Here is a 19,991-nt window from a genome sequence, read left to right as displayed (position 1 = left end):
TAATTCCTATGCCATTTCTGTGTTTCGTCGTCAATAAGAATTTCCAAGGGATATAGTAAACCCGAAGTGAAGCATCGGAATCTATAACTAGTGTCACAGGAACGGTTCAAGTCATAGACACTAAGAAGAGCCAGTCTTCTTGTGCTTAACGGCATTGTGAATTTTGTATTTAATTCCGATGCAATTTCTGTGTTTAATCGTCAATAAGAAGGTCCAAGGGATGCAGTAAACATATAGTGAAGTATCGGAATCTAAAACTGGTCTCACAGGAAATGTTCAAAACATAGTCAGTAAGAAGAGTCAGTCTTCTTGTACTTAAGTCGGAATTGTGCCTTTTGTATTTAATTCCGATTCAATTTCTGTGTTTCGTCGTCAATAAGAAAGTCCAATGGATACAGTAAACCTGAAGTGAAGCATCGGAATCTATAACTAGTGTCCCCGCAATGGTTCAAAGCATAGACAGTAAAAGTAGCCAGTCTTCCTGTACTTGTCGGCATTGTGCCTTTTGTATTTAATTCCGATGCAATATCTGTGTTTCGTCGTGAATAAGAAGGTCCAAGGGATACAGTAAACCTGAAGTGAAGCATCGGAAACTATGACTAGTGTCACAGGAATGGTTCAAATCATAGACAGTAGGAAGAGCCAGTCTTCTTGTACTTAAGTCGGCATTGTGCCTTTTGTATTTAATTAAGATACAATTTCTGAGTTTCGTCGTCACCAAAAAGGTCCACGGGATACAGTAAACCTCAAGTGAAGCATCGGAATCAGTAACTAGTTTCACGGGAAGGGTTCCAACATATACAGTAAGAAGAGCCAGTCTTCTTGTACTGAAGTCCGCATTGCGCCATTTGTATTTAATTACGATGCAATATCTGTGTTTCGTCGTAAATAAGAAGGTCCAACAGTTACAGTAAACCTGAAGTGAAGCATCTGAATCTCTAACTAGTGTCACCGGAAAGGTTCAAACATAGACAGTAAGAAGAGCCGGTCTTCTTGTACTTAAGTCGGCATTGTGCCTTTTGTATTTAATTCCGATGCAATTTCTGTGTTTCGTCGTCAATAAGAAGGTCCAAGGGCTACTTTAAACCTGAAGTGAAGCATCGGATTCTATCACTAGTGTCGCAGGAATGGTTCAGATCGTAGACAGTAGGAAGAGCCAGTCTTTTTGTACTTAAGTCAGCATTGTACCTTTTGTATTTAATTCCGATGAAATTTCTGTGATTCGTCGTCAATAAGAAGGTCCAATGGATACAGTAAACACGAAGTGAAGCATCGGAATCCAAAACTGGTCTCACAGGAAGTGTTCAAAACATAGTCAGTAAGAAGAGTCAGTCTTCTTGTAGTTAAGTCGGCATTGCACCTTTTGTATTTAATTCCGATGCAATTTCTGTGTTTCGTCGTCAATAAGGAGGTCCGAGGAATACAGTAAACCTGAAGTGAAGAATAGGAATCTATAACTAGTGTCACCGGAATGGGTCAAAACATAGACAGTAAGAAGAGCCAGTCTCCCTGTACCTAAGTCGGCATTGTGTCTTTTGTGTATAATTCCGATGCAATTTCTGTGTTTCGTCGTCAATAAGAAGGTCCAAGGGTTACAGTAAACCCGAAGTGAAGCATCGGAATCTATAACTAGAGTCACCGGAATTGTTCAAAACATAGACAGTAAGAAGAGCCGGTCTTCTTGTACTTAAGTCAGCATTGTGCCTTTTGTAGTTAATTCCGATGCAATATCTGTGTTTCGTCGTCAATAAGAAGCTCCAAGGGATACAGTAAACCTGAAGTGAAGCATCGGAATCTATAAGTAGTGTCGCAGGAATGGTTCAGATCATAGACAGTAGGAAGAACCAGTCTTCTTGTACTTAAGTTGGCATCGGACTTTTTATTTAATTCCTATGCAATATCTATGTTTCGTCGTCAATAAGAAGGTCCAAGGGATACAGTAAGCCTGAGGTGGGGCATCGGAACCCATAACTAGTGTCACAGGCATGGTTCCAAACATAGACAGTAAGAAGAGCCAGTCTTCTTGTACTTAAGTCGACATTGTGCTTTTTGTATTTAATTTTGATGCAATTTCTGTGTTTAATAGTCAAAAAGAATGTCCAAGGGATACAGTAAACCTGAAGTGTGGCATCGGAACTAATAACTAGAGTCACAGGAATGGTTCATAACATGGACAGTAAGAACAGTCAGTCTTCTTGTACGTAAGTCGGCATTGTGCCATTTGTATTTAATTCCCATGCCATTTCTGTGTTTCGTCGTCAATAAGAATTTCCAAGGGATACAGTAAACCCGAAGTGAAGCATCGGAATCTATAACTAGTGTCACAGGAACGGTTCAAAACATAGACAGTAAACGTAGCCAGTCTTCCTGTACTTGTCGGCATTGTGCCTTTTGTATTTAATTCCGATGCAATTTCTGTGTTTCGTCGTGAATAAGAAGGTCCAAGGGATACAGTAAACCTGAAGTGAAGCATCGGAAACTATGACTAGTGTCACAGGAATGGTTCAAATCATAGACACTAAGAAGAGCCAGTCTTCTTGTGCTTAACGGCATTGTGATTTTTGTATTTAATTCCGATGCAATTTCTGTGTTTAATCGTCAATAAGAAGGTCCAAGGGATGCAGTAAAAATATAGTGAAGCATCGGAATCTAAAACTGGTCTCACAGGTAATGTTCAAAACATAGTCAGTAAGAAGGGTCAGTCTTCTTGTACTTAAGTCGGCATTGTGACTTTTGTATTTAATTCCGATTCAATTTCTGTGTTTCGTCGTCAATAAGAAAGTCCAAGGGATACAGTAAACCTGAAGTGAAGCATCGGTATCTATAACTAGTGTCCCCGGAATGGTTCAAAACATAGACAGTAAACGTAGCCAGTCTTCCTGTACTTGTCGGCATTGTGCCTTTTGTATTTAATTCCGATGCAATTTCTGTGTTTCGTCGTGAATAAGAAGGTCCAAGGGATACAGTAAACCTGAAGTGAAGCATCGGAAACTATGACTAGTGTCACAGGAATGGTTCAAATCATAGACAGTAAGAAGAGCCAGCCTTCTTGTACTTAAGTCGGTATTGTGCCTTTTGTATTTAATTAAGATACAATTTCTGAGATTCGTCGTCAACAAGAAGGTCCACGGGATACAGTAAACCTGAAGTGAAGCATCGGAATCGGTAACTAGTTTCTCAGGAATGGTTCCAACGTATACAGTAAGAAGAGCCAGTGTTCTTGTACTTAAGTCGGCATAGCGCCTTTTGTATTTAATTCCGATGCAATTTCTGTGATTCGTCGTCAATAAGAACGTTCAAGGTATACAGGAAAATATCAAGTGAAGCATCGGAATTCAAAACTGGTCTCACAGGAAATGTTCAAATCATAGTCAGTAAGAAGAGTCAGTCTTCGCGTACTTAAGTCGGCATTGTGCCTTTTGTATTTAATTCCGATGCAATATCTGTGTTTCGTCGTCAATAAGAAGGTCCAAGGGATACAGTAAACTTTAAGTGAGGAATCGGAATCCGTAACTAGAGTCACAGGAATGGTTCCAACATATAGAGTAAGAAGAGCCAGTCTTCTTGTACTTAAGTCGGCATTGCGCCTTTTGTATTTAATTACGATGCAATATCTGTGTTTCGTCGTAAATAAGAAGGTCCAACGGTTACAGTAAACCTGAAGTGAAGCATCGGAATCTCTAACTAGTGTCAACGGAAAGGTTCAAACATAGACAGTAAGAAGAGCCGGTCTTCTTGTACTTAAGTCGGCATTGTGCCTTTTGTATTTAATTCCGATGCAATTTCTGTGTTTCGTCGTCAATAAGAAGGTCCAAGGGCTACGGTAAACCTGAAGTGAAGCATCGGATTCTATTACTAGTGTCGCACGAATGGTTCAGATCGTAGACAGTAGGAAGAGCCAGTCTTTTTGTACTTAAGTCAGCATTGTACCTTTTGTATTTAATTCCGATGCAATTTCTGTGATTCGTCGTCAATAAGAGGGTCCAAGGGATACAGTAAACCAGAAGTGAAGCATCGGAATCCAAAACTGGTCTCACAGGAAATGTTCAAAACATAGTCAGTAATAAGAGTCAGTCTTCTTGTACTTAAGTCGGCATTGTGCTTTTTGTATTTAATTCCGATGCAATTTCTGTGTTTCGTCGTCAATAAGAAGGTCCAAGGTATACAGTAAACCTGAAGTGAAGCATCGGAATATATAACTAGTGTCACTGGAATGGGTCAAAGCATAGACAGTAAGAAGAGCCAGTCTCCCTGTACCTAAGTCGGCATTGTGCCTTTTGTGTTTAATTCCGATTCAATTTCTGTGTTTCGTCGTCAATAAGAAGGTCCAAGGGTTACAGTAAACCTGAAGTGAAGCATCGGAATCTATAACTAGTGTCACCGGAACTGTTCAAAACATAGACAGTAAGAAGAGCCGGTCTTCTTGTACTTAAGTCAGCATTGTGCCTTTTGTAGTTAATTCCGATGCAATTTCTGTGTTTCGTCGTCAATAAGAAGGTCCAAGGGTTACAGTAAACCTGAAGTGAAGCATAGGAATCTATAACTAGTGTCACCGGAATTGTTTAAAACATAGACAGTATGAAGAGCCGGTCTTCGTGTACTTAAGTCAGCATTGTGCCTTTTGTAGTTAATTCCGATGCAAAATCTGTGTTTCGCCGTCAATAAGAAGGTCCAAGGGATACAGTAAACCAGAAGTGAAGCATCGGAATCTATAACTAGTGTCGCAGGAATGGTTCAGATCATAGACAGTAGGAAGAACCAGTCTTCTTGTACTTAAGTTGCATCGGCCTTTTGTATTTAGTTCCTATGCAATATCTCTGTTTCGTCGTCAATAAGAAGGTCCAAGGGATACAGTGAACCAGAAGTGGGGCATCGGAATCCATAACTAGTGTCACAGGCATGGTTCCAAACATAGACAGTAAGAAGAGCCAGTCTTCTTGTACTTAAGTCGACATTGTGCTTTTTGTATTTAATTTTGATGTAATTTCTGTGTTTAATAGTCAATAAGAATGTCCAAGGGATACAGTAAACCTGAAGTGTGGCATCGGAACCTATAACTAGAGTCACAGGAATGGTTCAAAACATGGACAGTAAGAACAGTCAGTCTTCTTGTACTTAAGTCGGCATTGTGCCTTTTGTATTTAATTCCTATGCCATTTCTGTGTTTCGTCGTCAATAAGAATATCCAAGGGATACAGTAAACCCGAAGTGAAGCATCGGAATCTATAACTAGTGTCACAGGAACTGTTCAAGTCATAGACACTAAGAAGAGCCAGTCTTCTTGTGCTTAACGGCATTGTGAATTTTGTATTTAATTCCGATGCAATTTCTGTGTTTAATCGTCAATAAGAAGGTCCAAGGGATGCAGTAAACATATAGCGAAGCATCGGAATCTAAAACTGGTCTCACAGGAAATGTTCAAAATATAGTCAGTAAGAAGAGTCAGTCTTCTTGTACTTAAGTCGCCATTGTGCCTTTTGTATTTAATTCCGAATCAATTTCTGTGTTTCGTAGTCAATAAGAAAGTCCAAGGGATACAGTAAACCTGAAGTGAAGCATCGGAATCTATAACTAGTGTCCCCGGAATGGTTCAAAACATAGACAGTAAAAGTAGCCAGTCTTCCTGTACTTGTCGGCATTGTGCCTTTTGAATTTAATTCAGATGCAATTTCTGTGTTTCGTCGTGAATAAGAAAGTCCAAGGGATACAGTAAACCTGAAGTGAAGCATCGGAAACTATGACTAGTGTCACAGGAATGGTTCAAATCATAGACAGTAAGAAGAGCCAGTCTTCTTGTACTTAAGTCGGCATTGTGCCTTTTGTATTTAATTAAGATACAATTTCTGAGTTTCGTCGTCAACAAGAAGGTCCACGGGATACAGTAAACCTGAAGTGAAGCATCGGAATCGGTAACTAGTTTCACAGGAATGGTTCGAACATATACAGTAAGAAGAGCCAGTGTTCTTGTACTTAAGTCGGCATTGCGCCATTTGTATTTAATTCCGATGCAATTTCTGTGTTTCGTCGTCAATAAGAAGGTCCAAGGGATACAGTAAACTTGAAGTGAGGTATCGGAATCCGTAACTAGAGTCACAGGAATGGTTTCAACATATACAGTAAGAAGAGCCAGTCTTCTTGTACTTAAGTCGGCATTGCGCCTTTTGTATTTAATTACTATGCAATATCTGTGTTTCGTCGTAAATAAGAAGGTCCAACGGTTACAGTAAACCTGAAGTGAAGCATCGGAATTTATAACTAGTGTGACAGGAATGATTCAAAACATAGACAGTAAGAAGAGCCACTCTGCTTGTACTTCAGTCGGCATTGTGCCTTTTTTATTATATTCCGATGCAATTTCTGTGTTTCATCGTCAATAAGAAGGTCCAAGAGATACAGTAAACATATCGTGTAGCATCGGAATTTAAAACTGGTCTCACAGGAAATGTTCAAACATAGTCAGTAAGAAGAGTCAGTCTTCTTGTACTCATGTCGGCATTGTGCCATTTGTATTTAATTCCGATAAAATTTCTGTGTTTCGTCGTCAATAAGAAGGTCCACGTGATACAGTAAACCTGAGGTGAAGCATCGAAATCGGTAACTAGTGTCACAGGAATGGTTCCAACATATACAGTAAGAAGAGCCACTCTGCTTGTACTTCAGTCGGCATTGTGCCTTTTGCATTATATTCCGATGGAATTTCTGTGTTTCATCGTCAATAAGAAGGTCCAAGAGATACAGTAAACATATCGTGTAGCATCGGAATTTAAAACTGGTCTCACAGGAAATGTTCAAACATAGACAGTAAGAAGAGCCAGTCCTCTTGTACTTAAATCGGCATTGTGCCTTTTGTGTTTAATTCCGATGCAATATCTGTGTTTCGTCGTCAATACGAAGGTCCAAGGGATACAGTAAACCTGAAGTGAAGCATCGGATTCTATAACTTGTGTCACAGGAATGGTTCAAATCTTAGACTGTAAGAAGAGCCAGTCTTCTAGTACTTAAGTCGGCATTGTGGCTTTTGTATTTATTCCGATGCAATTTCTGTGTTTCATCGTCAATAAGAAGGTCCAAGGGATACAGTAAACATTTAGTGAAGCATCGGAATCTAAAACTGGTCTCACACGAAGTGTTCAAAGCATAGTCAGTAAGAAGAATCAGTCTTCTTGTACTTAAGTCGGCATTGTGCCTTTTGTATTTAATTCCGATGCAATTTCTGTGTCTCATCGTCAATAAGAAGGTCCAAGGGATACAGTAAACATATAGTGAAGCATCGGAATCTTAAACTGGTCTCACAGGAAATGTTCAAACATAGTCAGTGAGAAGAGTCGGTCTTCTTGTACTTAAGTCGGCATTGTGCATTTTGTATTTAATTCCGATGCTATATATGTGTTTCATCGTCAATAAGGAGGTTAGAGGGATACAGTAAACCTGAAGTGAAGCATCGGAATCTATAACTAGTGTCACAGGAATGGTTCAAAGCATAGACGGTAAGAAGAGTCAGTTCTCTTGTACTTCAGTCGGAATTGTGACTTTTCTATGTCATTCCGATGCAATTTCTGTGTTTCATCGTCAATAAGAAGGTCAGAGCGATACAGTAAACCCGAAGTGAAGCATCGGAATCTATAACTAGTGTCACAGGAATGGTTCAAAGCATAGACACTAAAAAGAGCCAGTTTTGTTGAACTTAAGCCGGCATTGTACCTTTTGTTGTTAATTCCGATGCAATTTCTGTGTTACGTCGTCAATAAGAAGTTCCAAGGGATACAGTAAACATTTAGTGAAGCATCGGAATCTTAAACTGGTCTCACAGGAAATGTTCAAACATAGTCAGTGAGAAGAGTCGGTCTTCTTGTACTTAAGTCGGCATTGTGCATTTTGTATTTAATTCCGATGCTATATATGTGTTTCATCGTCAATAAGGAGGTCAGAGGGATACAGTAAACCTGAAGTGAAGCATCGGAATCTATAACTAGTGTCACAGGAATGGTACAAAGCATAGACGGTAAGAAGAGTCAGTTTTCTTGTACTTAAGTCGGAATTGTGACCTTTCTATGTCATTCCGATGCAATTTCTGTGTTTCATCGTCAATAAGAAGGTCAGAGCGATACAGTAAACCTGAAGTGAAGCATCGGAATCTATAACTAGAGCCACAGGAATGGTTCAAAACATAGATAGTAAGAAGAGCGAGTCTTCTTGTACTTAAGTCGGCATTGTGGCTTTTGTATTTATTCCTATGCAATTTCTGTGTTTCGTCGTCAATAAGAAGGTCCAAGGGATACAGTAAATCTGAAGTGAAGCATCGGAATCTATAACTAGTGTCACAGGATTGGTTCAAAGCATAGACACTAAAAAGAGCCAGTTTTGTTGAACTTAAGCCGGCATTGTACCTTTTGTTGTTAATTCCCATGCAATTTCTGTGTTACGTCGTCAATAAGAAGGTCCAAGGGATAAAAGTAAACCTGAAGTGAAGCATCGGAATATAAAACTAGTGTCAAAGGAATGGTTCAAAGCATAGACAGTAAGAAGTGCCAGTCTTCTTGTACTTAAGTCGGCATTGTGCCTTTTGTATTTAATTCCGATGCAATTTCTGTGTTTCATCGTCAATAAGAAGTTCCAAGGGATACAGTAAACATTTAGTGAAGCATCGGAATCTAAAACTGGTCTCACACGAAATGTTCAAAGCATAGTCAGTAAGAAGAATCAGTCTTCTTGTACTTAAGTCGGCATTGTGCCTTTTGCATTTAATTCCGATGCAATTTCCGTGTTTCATCGTCAACAACAAGGTCCAAGGGATACAGTAAACCTGACGTGAAGCATCGGAACCTAATACTAGTGTCACAGGAAAGGTTCAAATCATAGACGGTAAGAAGAGCCAGTCGTCTTGTACTTAAGTCGGCATTGTGCATTTTGTATTTAATTCCGATGCTATTTCTCTGTTCCGTCGTCAATATGAAGGTCCAAGGGATACAGTAAACCTGACGTGAAGCATCGGAATCTATAACTAGTGTCACAGGAATGGTTCAAAGTATAGACAGTAAGAAGAGCCAGTCTTCTTATACTTAAGTCGGCATTGTGCCTTTTCAAAATTAATTCCAATGCAATTACTGTGTTTCGTCGTCAATAAGAAGGTCCAAGGGATACAGTAAACCTGAAGTGAAGCATCGGAATCTATAACTAGTGACACAGGAATGGTTCAAAACATTGATAGTAAGAAGAGCCAGTCTTCCTGTACTTAAGCCGGCATTGTGCCTTTTGTATTTAATTCCGATGCAATATCTGTGTTTCGTCGTCAATAAGAAGGTCCAAGGGATACAGTAAAACTGAAGTGAAGCATCGGAATCTATAACTAGTGTCACAGGAATGGTTCAAAACATAGACAGTAAGAAGAGCCAGTATTCTTGTACATAAGTCAGTATTGTGCCTTTTGTATTTAATTCCGATGCCATTTCTGTGTTCCGTCGTCAATAAGAAGGTCCAAGGGATACAGTAAACCTGAAGTGAAGCATCGGAATTTATAACTAGTGTCACAGGAATGGTTCAAAACATAGACAGTAAGAAGAGCCAGTCTTCTCGTACTTAAGACGGCATTGTGCTTTTTGTATTTAATTCCGATTCAATTTCTATGTTTAATCGTCAATAAGAAGGTCCAAGGGATACAGTAAACATATAGTGAAGCATCGGAATCTAAAACTGGTCTCACAGGAAATGTTCAAAACATAGTCAGTAAGAAGAGTCAGTCTTCTTGTACTTATGTCGGCATTGTGCCTTTTGTATTTTATTCCGATTCAATTTCTATGTTTCGTCGTCAATAAGATGGAACAAGGGATACAGTAAACCTGAAGTGAAGCATCGGAATCTATAACTAGTGTCACAGGAATGGTTCAAAACATAGACAGTAAGAAGAGGACTCTTCTTGTACTTAAGTCGGCACTGTGCCTTTTGTATTTAATTCCGATGCAATTTCTGTGTTACGTCGTCAATAAGAAGGTCCAAGGGATACAGTAAACCTGAAGTGAAACTTCGGAATATATAACTAGTGTCACAGGAATGGTTCAAAGCATAGACAGTAAGATGAGAGAGTCTTCTTGTGCTTAAGTCGGCATTGTGCCTTTTGTATTTAATTCCGATGCAATTTCTGTGTTTCATCGTCAATTAGAAGGTCCAGGGGATACAGTAAACATTTATTGAAGCATCGGAATCTAAAACTGGTGTCACAGGAAATGTTCAAAGCATAGTCAGTAAGAAGAATCAGTCTTCTTGTACTTAAGTCGGCATTGTGCCTCTTGTATTTAATTCCGATGCAATTTCTGTGTTTCATCGTCAATAAGAAGGTCCAAGGGATACAGTAAACATATAGTGAAGCATCGGAATCAAAACTGGTATCACAGGAAATGTTCAAACATAGTCTGTAAGAAGAGTCAGTATTCTTGTACTTAAGTCGGCATTGTGCCTTTTGTATTTCATTGCGATGCAATTTCTGTGTCTCTTCGTCAATAAGAAGGTCCAAGGGATACAGTAAACCTGAAGTGAAGGATCGGAATCTATAACTAGTGTCACAGGAATGGTTCAAAACATAGACAGTAAGAAGAGCCACTCTTCTTGTACTTAAGCAGGCATTGTGGCTTTTGTATTTAATTGCGATGCAATTTCTGTGTTTGGTCGTCAATAAGAAGGTCCAAGGGATGCAGTAAACCTGAAGTGAAGCATCGGAATCTATAACTAGTGTCACAGGAATGGTTCAAAACATAGACAGTAAGAAGAGCCAGTCTTCTTGTACTTATGTCGGCATTTTGCCTTTTGTATTTAGTTCCGATGCAATTTCTGTGTTTCATCGTCAATAAGAAGGTCCAAGGGATACATTAAACATATAGTGAAGCATCGGAATCTTAAACTGGATTAAAGGAGATGTTCAAAGCATAGTCAGTAAGAAGACTCAGTCTTCTTGTACTTAAGTCGGCATTGTGCCTTTTGTATTAAATTCCGATGCAATTTCTGTGGTTCGTCGTCAATAAGAGGGTCCAAGGGATACAGTAAACCTGAAGTGAAGCATCGGAATCTATAACTAGTGTCACAGGAATGGCTCAAATCATAGACAGTAAGAAGAGCCAGTCTTCATGTACCTAAGTCGGCATTGTGCCTTTTGCATTTAATTCCGATGCAATTTCTGTGTTTCGTCGTCAATATGAAGGTCCAAGGGATACGGTAAACCTGAAGTGAGGCATCGGAATCTATAACTAGTGTCACAGGAATGGTTCAAAACATAGACAGTAAGAAGAGCAGTCTTCTTGTACTTAAGTAGGCATTGTGGCTTTTGCATTTATTCCGATGCAATTTCTGTGTTTCGTAGTCAATAAGAAGGTCCAAGGGAAACAGTAAAACTGAAGTGAAGCATCGGACTCTATAACTAGTGTCACAAGAATGGTTCAAAACATAGACACTAAGAAGAGCCACTCTTCTTGTACTTAAGCCGGCATTGTGCCTTTTGTATTTAATTCCGATGCAATTTCTGTGTTACGTAGTCAATAAGAAGGTCCAAGGGATACAGTAAATCTGAAGTGAAGCATTGGAATATATAACTAGTGTCACAGGATTGGTTCAAAACATAGACACTCTGAAGAGCCGGTCTTCTTGTACTTAAGCCGGCATTGTGCCTTTTGTATTTAATTCCGATGCAATTTCTGTGATTCGTCGTCAATAAGAGGGTCCAAGGGATACAGTGAACCTGAAGTGAAGCATCGGACTTTATAACTAGTGTCACAGGAATGCTTCAAATCATAGACAGTAAGGAGAGCCAGTCTTCTTGTACTTAGGGCGTCATTGTGCCTTTTGTATTTAATTCTGATGCAATTTCTGTGTTTCGTCGTCAATAAGAAGGTCCAAGGGATACAGTAAACGTATAGTGAAGCATCGGAATCTAAAACTGGACTTAAAGGAGATGTTCAAAGCATATTCAGTAAGAAGAGTCAGTCTTCTTGTACTTAAGTCGTCATTGTGCCATTTGTATTTAATTCCGATGCCATTTCTGTGTTTCGTCGTCAATAAGAAAGCCAAGGGATACAGTAAACCTGAAGTGAAGCATCGGAATCTATAACTAGTGGCGCAGGAATGGTTCAAATCATAGACAGTAAGAAGAGCCAGTCCTCTTGTACTTAAGTTGGCATTGTGCCTTTTGTATTGAATTCCGATGCAATTTCTGTGTTTCGCCGTCAATAAGATGGTCCAAGGGATACGGTAAACCTGAAGTGAAGCATCGGAATCTATAACTAGTGTCACAGGAATTTTTCAAAACATAGACAGTAAGAAGAGCCAGTCTTCTTGTACTTAAGTCGGCATTGTGGCTTTTGTATTTATTCCGATGCAATTTCTGTGTTTTGTCGTCAATATGAAGGTCCAAGGGAAACAGTAAACCTGAAGTGAAGCATCGGAATCTATAACTAGTGTCACAGGAATGGTTCAAAACATAGACACTCTGAAGAGCCGGTCTTCTTGTACTTAAGCCGGCATTGTGCCTTTTGTATTTAATTCCGATGCAATTTCTGTGTTACGTCGTCAATAAGAAGGTCCAAGGGATACTGTAAATCTGAAGTGAAGCATCAGAATATATAACTAGTGTCACAGGAATGGTTCAAAGCATAGACAGAAGAAGAGCCAGTCTTCTTGTACTTAAGTCGGCATTGTGCCTTTTGTATATAATTCCGATGCAATTTCTGTGTTTCATCGTCAATAAGATGGTCAGAGCGATACAGTAAACCTGAAGTGAAGCATCGGAATCTATAACTAGTGTCACAGGAATGGTTCAAAACATAGACAGTAAGAAGAGCGAGTCTTCTTGTTCTTAAGTCGGCATTGTGGCTTTTGTATTTATTCCTATGCAATCTCTGTGTTTCCTCGTCAATAAGAAGGTCCAAGGGAAACAGTAAATCTGAAGTGAAGCATCGGAATCTATAACAAGTGTCACAGGAATGGTTCAAAACATAGACACTAAAAAGAGCCAGTTTTGTTGAACTTAAGCCGGCATTGTACCTTTTGTTGTTAATTCCGATGCAATTTCTGTGTTACGTCGTCAATAAGAAGGTCCAAGGGATACAGTAAACCTGAAGTGAAGCATCGGAATATAAAACTAGTGTCTCAGGAATGGTTCAAAACATAGACAGTAAGAAGTGCCAGTCTTCTTGTACTTAAGTCGGCATTGTGCCTTTTGTATTTAATTCCGATGCAATTTCTGTTTTATCGTCAATAAGAAGTTCCAAGGGATACAGTAAACATTTAGTGAAGCATCGGAATCCAAAACTGGTCTCACAGGAAATGTTCAAAGCATAGTCAGTAAGAAGAATCAGTCTTCTTGTACTTTAGTCGGCATTGTGCCTTTTGTATTTAATTCCGATGCAATTTCCGTGTTTCATCGTCAACAACAAGGTCCAAAGGATACAGTAAACCTGACGTGAAGCATCGGAACCTATAACTAGTGTCACAGGAATGGTTCAAAACATAGACGGTAAGAAGAGCCAGTCGTCTTGTACTTAAGTCGGCATTGTGCATTTTGTATTTAATTCCGATGCTATTTCTGTGTTCCGTCGTCAATATGAAGGTCCAAGGGATACAGTAAACCTGACGTGAAGCATCGGAATCTATAACTAGTGTCACAGGAATGGTTCAAAATATAGACAGTAAGAAGAGCCAGTCTTCTTATACTTAAGTCGGCATTGTGCCTTTTCAAAATTAATTCCCATGCAATTACTGTGTTTCGTCGTCAATAAGAACGTCCAAGGGATACAGTAAACCTCAAGTGAAGCATCGGAATCTATAACTAGTGACACAGGAATGGTTCAAAGCATAGATAGTAAGAAGAGCCAGTCTTCCTGTACTTAAGTCGGCATTGTGCCTTTTGTATTTAATTCCGATGCAATATCTGTGTTTCGTCGTCAATAAGAAGGTCCAAGGGATACAGTAAAACTGAAGTGAGGCATCGGAATCTGTAACTAGTGTCACAGGAATGGTTCAAAACATAGACAGTAAGAAGAGCCAGTATTCTTGTACATAAGTCGGCATTGTGCCTTTTGTATTTAATTACGATGCCATTTCTGTGTTTCGTCGTCAATAAGAAGGTCCAAGGGATACAGTAAACCTGAAGTGAAGCATCGGAATTTATAACAAGTGTCACAGGAATGGTTCAAAACATAGACAGTAAGAAGAGCCAGTCTTCTCGTACTTAAGACGGCATTGTGCCTTTTGTATTGAATTCCGATGCAATTTCTGTGTTTCGCCGTCAATAAGATGGTCCAAGGGATACGGTAAACCTGAAGTGAAGCATCGGAATCTATAACTAGTGTCACAGGAATTTTTCAAAACATAGACAGTAAGAAGAGCCAGTCTTCTTGTACTTAAGTCGGCATTGTGGCTTTTGTATTTATTCCGATGCAATTTCTGTGTTTTGTCGTCAATATGAAGGTCCAAGGGAAACAGTAAACCTGAAGTGAAGCATCGGAATCTATAACTAGTGTCACAGGAATGGTTCAAAACATAGACACTAAGAAGAGCCAGTCTTCTTGTACTTAAGCCGGCATTGTGCCTTTTGTATTTAATTCCGATGCAATTTCTGTGTTACGTCGTCAATAAGAAGGTCCAAGGGATACTGTTAATCGGAAGTGAAGCATCAGAATATATAACTAGTGTCACAGGAATGGTTCAAAGCATAGACAGAAGAAGAGTCAGTCTTCTTGTACTTAAGTCGGCATTGTGCCTTTTGTATATAATTCCGATGCAATTTCTGTGTTTCATCGTCAATAAGATGGTCAGAGCGATACAGTAAACCTGAAGTGAAGCATCGGAATCTATAACTAGTGTCACAGGAATGTTCAAAACATAGACACTAAAAAGAGCCAGTTTTGTTGAACTTAAGCCGGCATTGTACCTTTTGTTGTTAATTCCGATGCAATTTCTGTGTTACGTCGTCAATAAGAAGGTCCAAGGGATACAGTAAACCTGAAGTGAAGCATCGGAATATGAAACTAGTGTCTCAGGAATGGTTCAAAACATAGACAGTAAGAAGTGCCAGTCTTCTTGTACTTAAGTCGGCATTGTGCCTTTTGTATTTAATTCCGATGCAATTTCTGTTTTACCGTCAATAAGAAGTTCCAAGGGATACAGTAAACATTTAGTGAAGCATCGGAATCTAAAACTGGTCTCACAGGAAATGTTCAAAGCATAGTCAGTAAGAAGAATCAGTCTTCTTGTACTTAAGTCGGCATTGTGCCTTTTGTATTTAATTCCGATGCAATTTCCGTGTTTCATCGTCAACAACAAGGTCTAAGGGATACAGTAAACCTGACGTGAAGCATCGAAACCTATAACTAGTGTCACAGGAATGGTTCAAAACATAGACGGTAAGAAGAGCCAGTCGTCATGTGCTTAAGTCGGCATTGTGCATTATGTATTTAATTCCGATGCTATTTCTGTGTTCCGTCGTCAATATGAAGGTCCAAGGGATACAGTAAACCTGACGTGAAGCATCGGAATCTATAACTAGTGTCACAGGAATGGTTCAAAATATAGACAGTAAGAAGAGCCAGTCTTCTTATACTTAAGTCGGCATTGTGCTTTTTCAAAATTAATTCCCATGCAATTACTGTGTTTCGTCGTCAATAAGAAGGTCCAAGCGATACAGTAAACCTGAAGTGAAGCATCGGAATCTATAACTAGTGACACAGGAATGGTTCAAAACATAGATAGTAAGAAGAGCCAGTCTTCCTGTACTTAAGTCGGCATTGTGCCTTTTGTATTTAATTCCGATGCAATATCTGTGTTTCGTCGTCAATAAGAAGGTCCAAGAGATACAGTAAAACTGAAGTGAGGCATCGGAATCTATAACTAGTGTCACAGGTATGGTTCAAAACATAGACAGTAAGAAGAGCCAGTATTCTTGTACATAAGTCGGCATTGTGCCTTTTGTATTTAATTCCGATGCCATTTCTGTGTTTCGTCGTCAATAAGAAGGTCCAAGGGATACAGTAAACCTGAAGTGAAGCATCGGAGTTTATAACTAGTGTCACAGGAATGGTTCAAAACATAGACAGTAAGAAGAGCCAGTCTTCTCGTACTTAAGACGGCATTGTGCCTTCTGTATTTAATTCCGATTCAATTTCTATGTATAATCGTCAATAAGAAGGTCCAAGGGATACAGTAAACATATAGTGAAGCATCGGAATCTAAAACTGGTCTCACAGGAAATGTTCAAAACATTGTCAGTAAGAAGAGTCAGTCTTCTTGTACTTATGTCGGCATTGTGCCTTTTGTATTTTATTCCGATTCAATTTCTATGTTTCGTCGTCAATAAGATGGAACAAGGGATACAGTAAACCTGAAGTGAAGCATCGGAATCTATAACTAGTGTCACAGGAATGGTTCAAAGCATAGTCAGTAAGAAGAGCGAGTCTTCTTGTACTTCAGTCGGCATTGTGCCTTTTGTATTTAATTCCGATGCAATATCTGTGATTCGTCGTCAATAAGAAGGTCCAAGGGATACAGTAAACCTGAAGTGAAGCATCGGAATCTATAACTAGTGTCTCAGGAATGGTTCAAAACACAGACAGTAAGAAGAGCCAGTCTTCTTGTACTTAAGTCGGCATTGTGCCTTTTGTGTTAATTCCGACGCAATTTCTGTGTTTCGTCGTCAATAAGAAGGTCCAAGGAATACAGTAAACTTGAAGCGTAGCATCGTAATCTATATTTAGTGTCACAGGAATGGTTCAAAGCATAGTCAGTAAGAAGAGCGAGTCTTCTTGTACTTCAGTCGGCATTGTGCCTTTTGTATTTAATTCCGATGCAATTTCTGTGTTTCGTCGACAATAAGAAGGTCCAAGGGATACAGTAAGCCTGAAGTGAAGCATCGGAATCTATAACTAGTGTCACAGGAATGGTTCAAAACATAGACAGTAAGAGGAGCCAGTCTTCTTGTACCTAAGCAGGCATTGTGGCTTTTGTATTTAATTCCTTTGCAATTTCTGTGTTTCGTCGTCAATAAGAAGGTCCAAGGGATGCAGTAAACCTGAAATGAAGCATCGGAATCTATAACTAGTGTCACAGGAATGGTTCAAAGCATAGTCAGTAAGAAGAGCGAGTCTTCTTGTACTTCAGTCGGCATTGTGCCTTTTGTATTTAATACCGATGCAATTTCTGTGTTTCGTCGTCAATAAGAAGGTCCAAGGGATACAGTAAACCTGAAGTGAAGCATCGGAATCTAATACTGGTCTTGTAGGAGATGTTCAAAGCATAGTCAGTAAGAAGAGTCCGTCTTCTTGTACTTAAGTCGGCATTGTGCCTTTTGTATTTCATTCCAATGCAATTTCTGTGTTTCGTCGTCAATAAGAAGGTCCAAGGGATACAGTAAACCTGAAGTGAAGCATCGGAATCTATAACTAGTGTCACAGGAATGGTTCAAATCATAGACAGTAAGAAGAGCCAGTCTTCTTGTACTTAAGTCGGCATTGTGCCTTTTGTATTTGATTCCGATGCAATTTCTGTGTTTCGTCGTCAATAAGAAGGTCCAAGGGATACGGTAAACATGAAGTGAATCATCGGAATCTATAACTAGTGTCACAGGAATGTTTCAAAACATAGACAGTAAGAAGAGCCAGTCTTCTTGTACTAAAGTCGGCATTGTGGCTTTTGTATTTATTCCGATGCAATTTCTGTGTTTCGTCGTCAATAAGAAGGTCCAAGGGAAACACTAAACCTGAAGTGAAGCATCGGAATTTATAACTAGTGTCACAGGAATGGTTCAAAGCATAGACAGTTAGAAGAGCCAGTCTTCTCGTACTTAAGACGGCATTGTGCCTTTTGTATTTAATTCCGATTCAATTTCTGTGTTTAATCATCAATAAGAAGGTCCAAGGGATACAGTAAACATATAGTGAATTATCGGAATCTAAAACTGGCCTCACAGGAAATGTTCAAAACATAGTCAGTAAGAAGAGTCAGTCTTCTTGTACTTATGTCGGCATTGTGCCTTTTGTATTATAATCCGATTCAATTTCTATGTTTCGTCGTCAATAAGAAGGAACAAGGGATACAGTAAACCTGAAGTGAAGCATCGGAATCTATAACTAGTGTCACAGGAATGGTTCAAAACATAGACAGTAAGAAGTGCCAGTCTTCTTGTACTTAAGTCGGCATTGTGCCTTTTGTGTTAATTCCGACGCAATTTCTGTGTTTCTTCGTCAATAAGAAGGTCCAAGGAATACAGTAAACTTGAAGTGTAGCATCGTAATTTATATTTAGTGTCACAGGAATGGTTCAATTCATAGACAGTAAGAAGAGGAGTCTTCTTGTACTTAAGTCGGCACTGTGCCTTTTGTATTTAATTCCGATGCAATTTCTGTGTTTCGTCGACAATAACAAGGTCCAAGGGATACAGTAAGCCTGAAGTGAAGCATCGGAATCTATAACTAGTGTCACAGGAATGGTTCAAAACATAGACAGTAAGAGGAGCCAGTCTTCTTGTACTTAAGCAGGCATTGTGGCTTTTGTATTTAATTCCGATGCAATTTCTGTGTTTCGTCGTCAATAAGAAGGTCCAAGGGATGCAGTAAACCTGAAGTGAAGCATCGGAATCTATAACTAGTGTCACAGGAATGGTTCAAAGCATAGTCAGTAAGAAGAGCGACTCTTCTTGTACTTCAGTCGGCATTGTGCCTTTTGTTTTTAATACCGATGCAATTTCTGTGTTTCGTCGTCAATAAGAAGGTCCAAGGGATACAGTGAACCTGAAGAGAAGCATCGGACTCTATAACTAGTGTCACAGGAATGGTTCAAAACATAGACAGTAAGAAGAGCCAGTCTTCTTGTACTTAAGTCGGCATTGTGCCTTTTGTATTTAATTTTGATGCAATTTCTGTGTTTCGTCGTCAATAAGAAGTTCCAAGGGATACAGTAAACCTGAAGTGAAGCATCGGAATTTATAACTAGTGTCACAGGAATGGTTCAAAACATAGACAGTAAGAAGAGCCAGTCTTCTCGTACTTAAGACGGCATTGTGCCTTCTGTATTTAATTCCGAACAATTTCTATGTATAATCGTCAATAAGAAGGTCCAAGGGATACAGTAAACATATAGTGAAGCATCGGAATCTAAAACTGGTCTCACAGGAAATGTTCAAAACATTGTCAGTAAGAAGAGTCAGTCTTCTTGTACTTATGTCGGCATTGTGCCTTTTGTATTTTATTCCGATTCAATTTCTATGTTTCGTCGTCAATAAGATGGAACAAGGGATACAGTAAACCTGAAGTGAAGCATCGGAATCTATAACTAGTGTCACAGGAATGGTTCCAAACATAGACTGTTGGAACAGTCAGTCTTCTTGTACTCAAGTCGGCGTTGTGTCTTTTGTATTCAATTCTGATGCAATTTCTTTGTTTCATCGTCAATAAGAAGGTCCGAGGTATACAGTACACCTTAAGTGAAGCTTCGGAATCTATAACTAGTGTCACAGGAATGGTTGAAAACATAGACTGTAAGAAGAGTCAGTCTTCTTGTACTTTAGGCGGCATTGTGCCTTTTGTATTTAATTCCGATGCAATTTCTGTGTTTCATCGTCAATAAGAAGGTCCAAGGGATACAGTAAACCTGGGGTGAATAATCGGAATCTATAACTAGTGTCACAGGAATGGATCAAAACATAGACAGCAAGAAGAGTCAGTCTTCTTGTACTTCATTCTGGATTGTGCCTTTTGTATTTAATTCCGATGCAATCTCTGTGTTTCGTCGTCAATAAGAAGATCCAAGGGATACAGTAAACCTGAAGTGAAGCATCGGAATTTGTAACTAGTGTCACAGGAATGGATCAAAACATAGTCAGTAAAAAGAGTCAGTCTTCTTGTACTCAAGAAGGCGTTGTGTCTTTTCTATTTGATTCCGATGCAATTTCTGTCTTTCATCGTCAATAAGACGGTCAGAGGGATACAGTAAACCTGAAGTGAAGCATCGGAATCTATAAC

This window comes from Schistocerca serialis, chromosome 3 (assembly GCF_023864345.2).
Source record: "Schistocerca serialis cubense isolate TAMUIC-IGC-003099 chromosome 3, iqSchSeri2.2, whole genome shotgun sequence".
NCBI classification, from domain to species: Eukaryota; Metazoa; Arthropoda; class Insecta; order Orthoptera; family Acrididae; genus Schistocerca; species Schistocerca serialis.
This window is presented reverse-complemented; position numbering follows the sequence as displayed.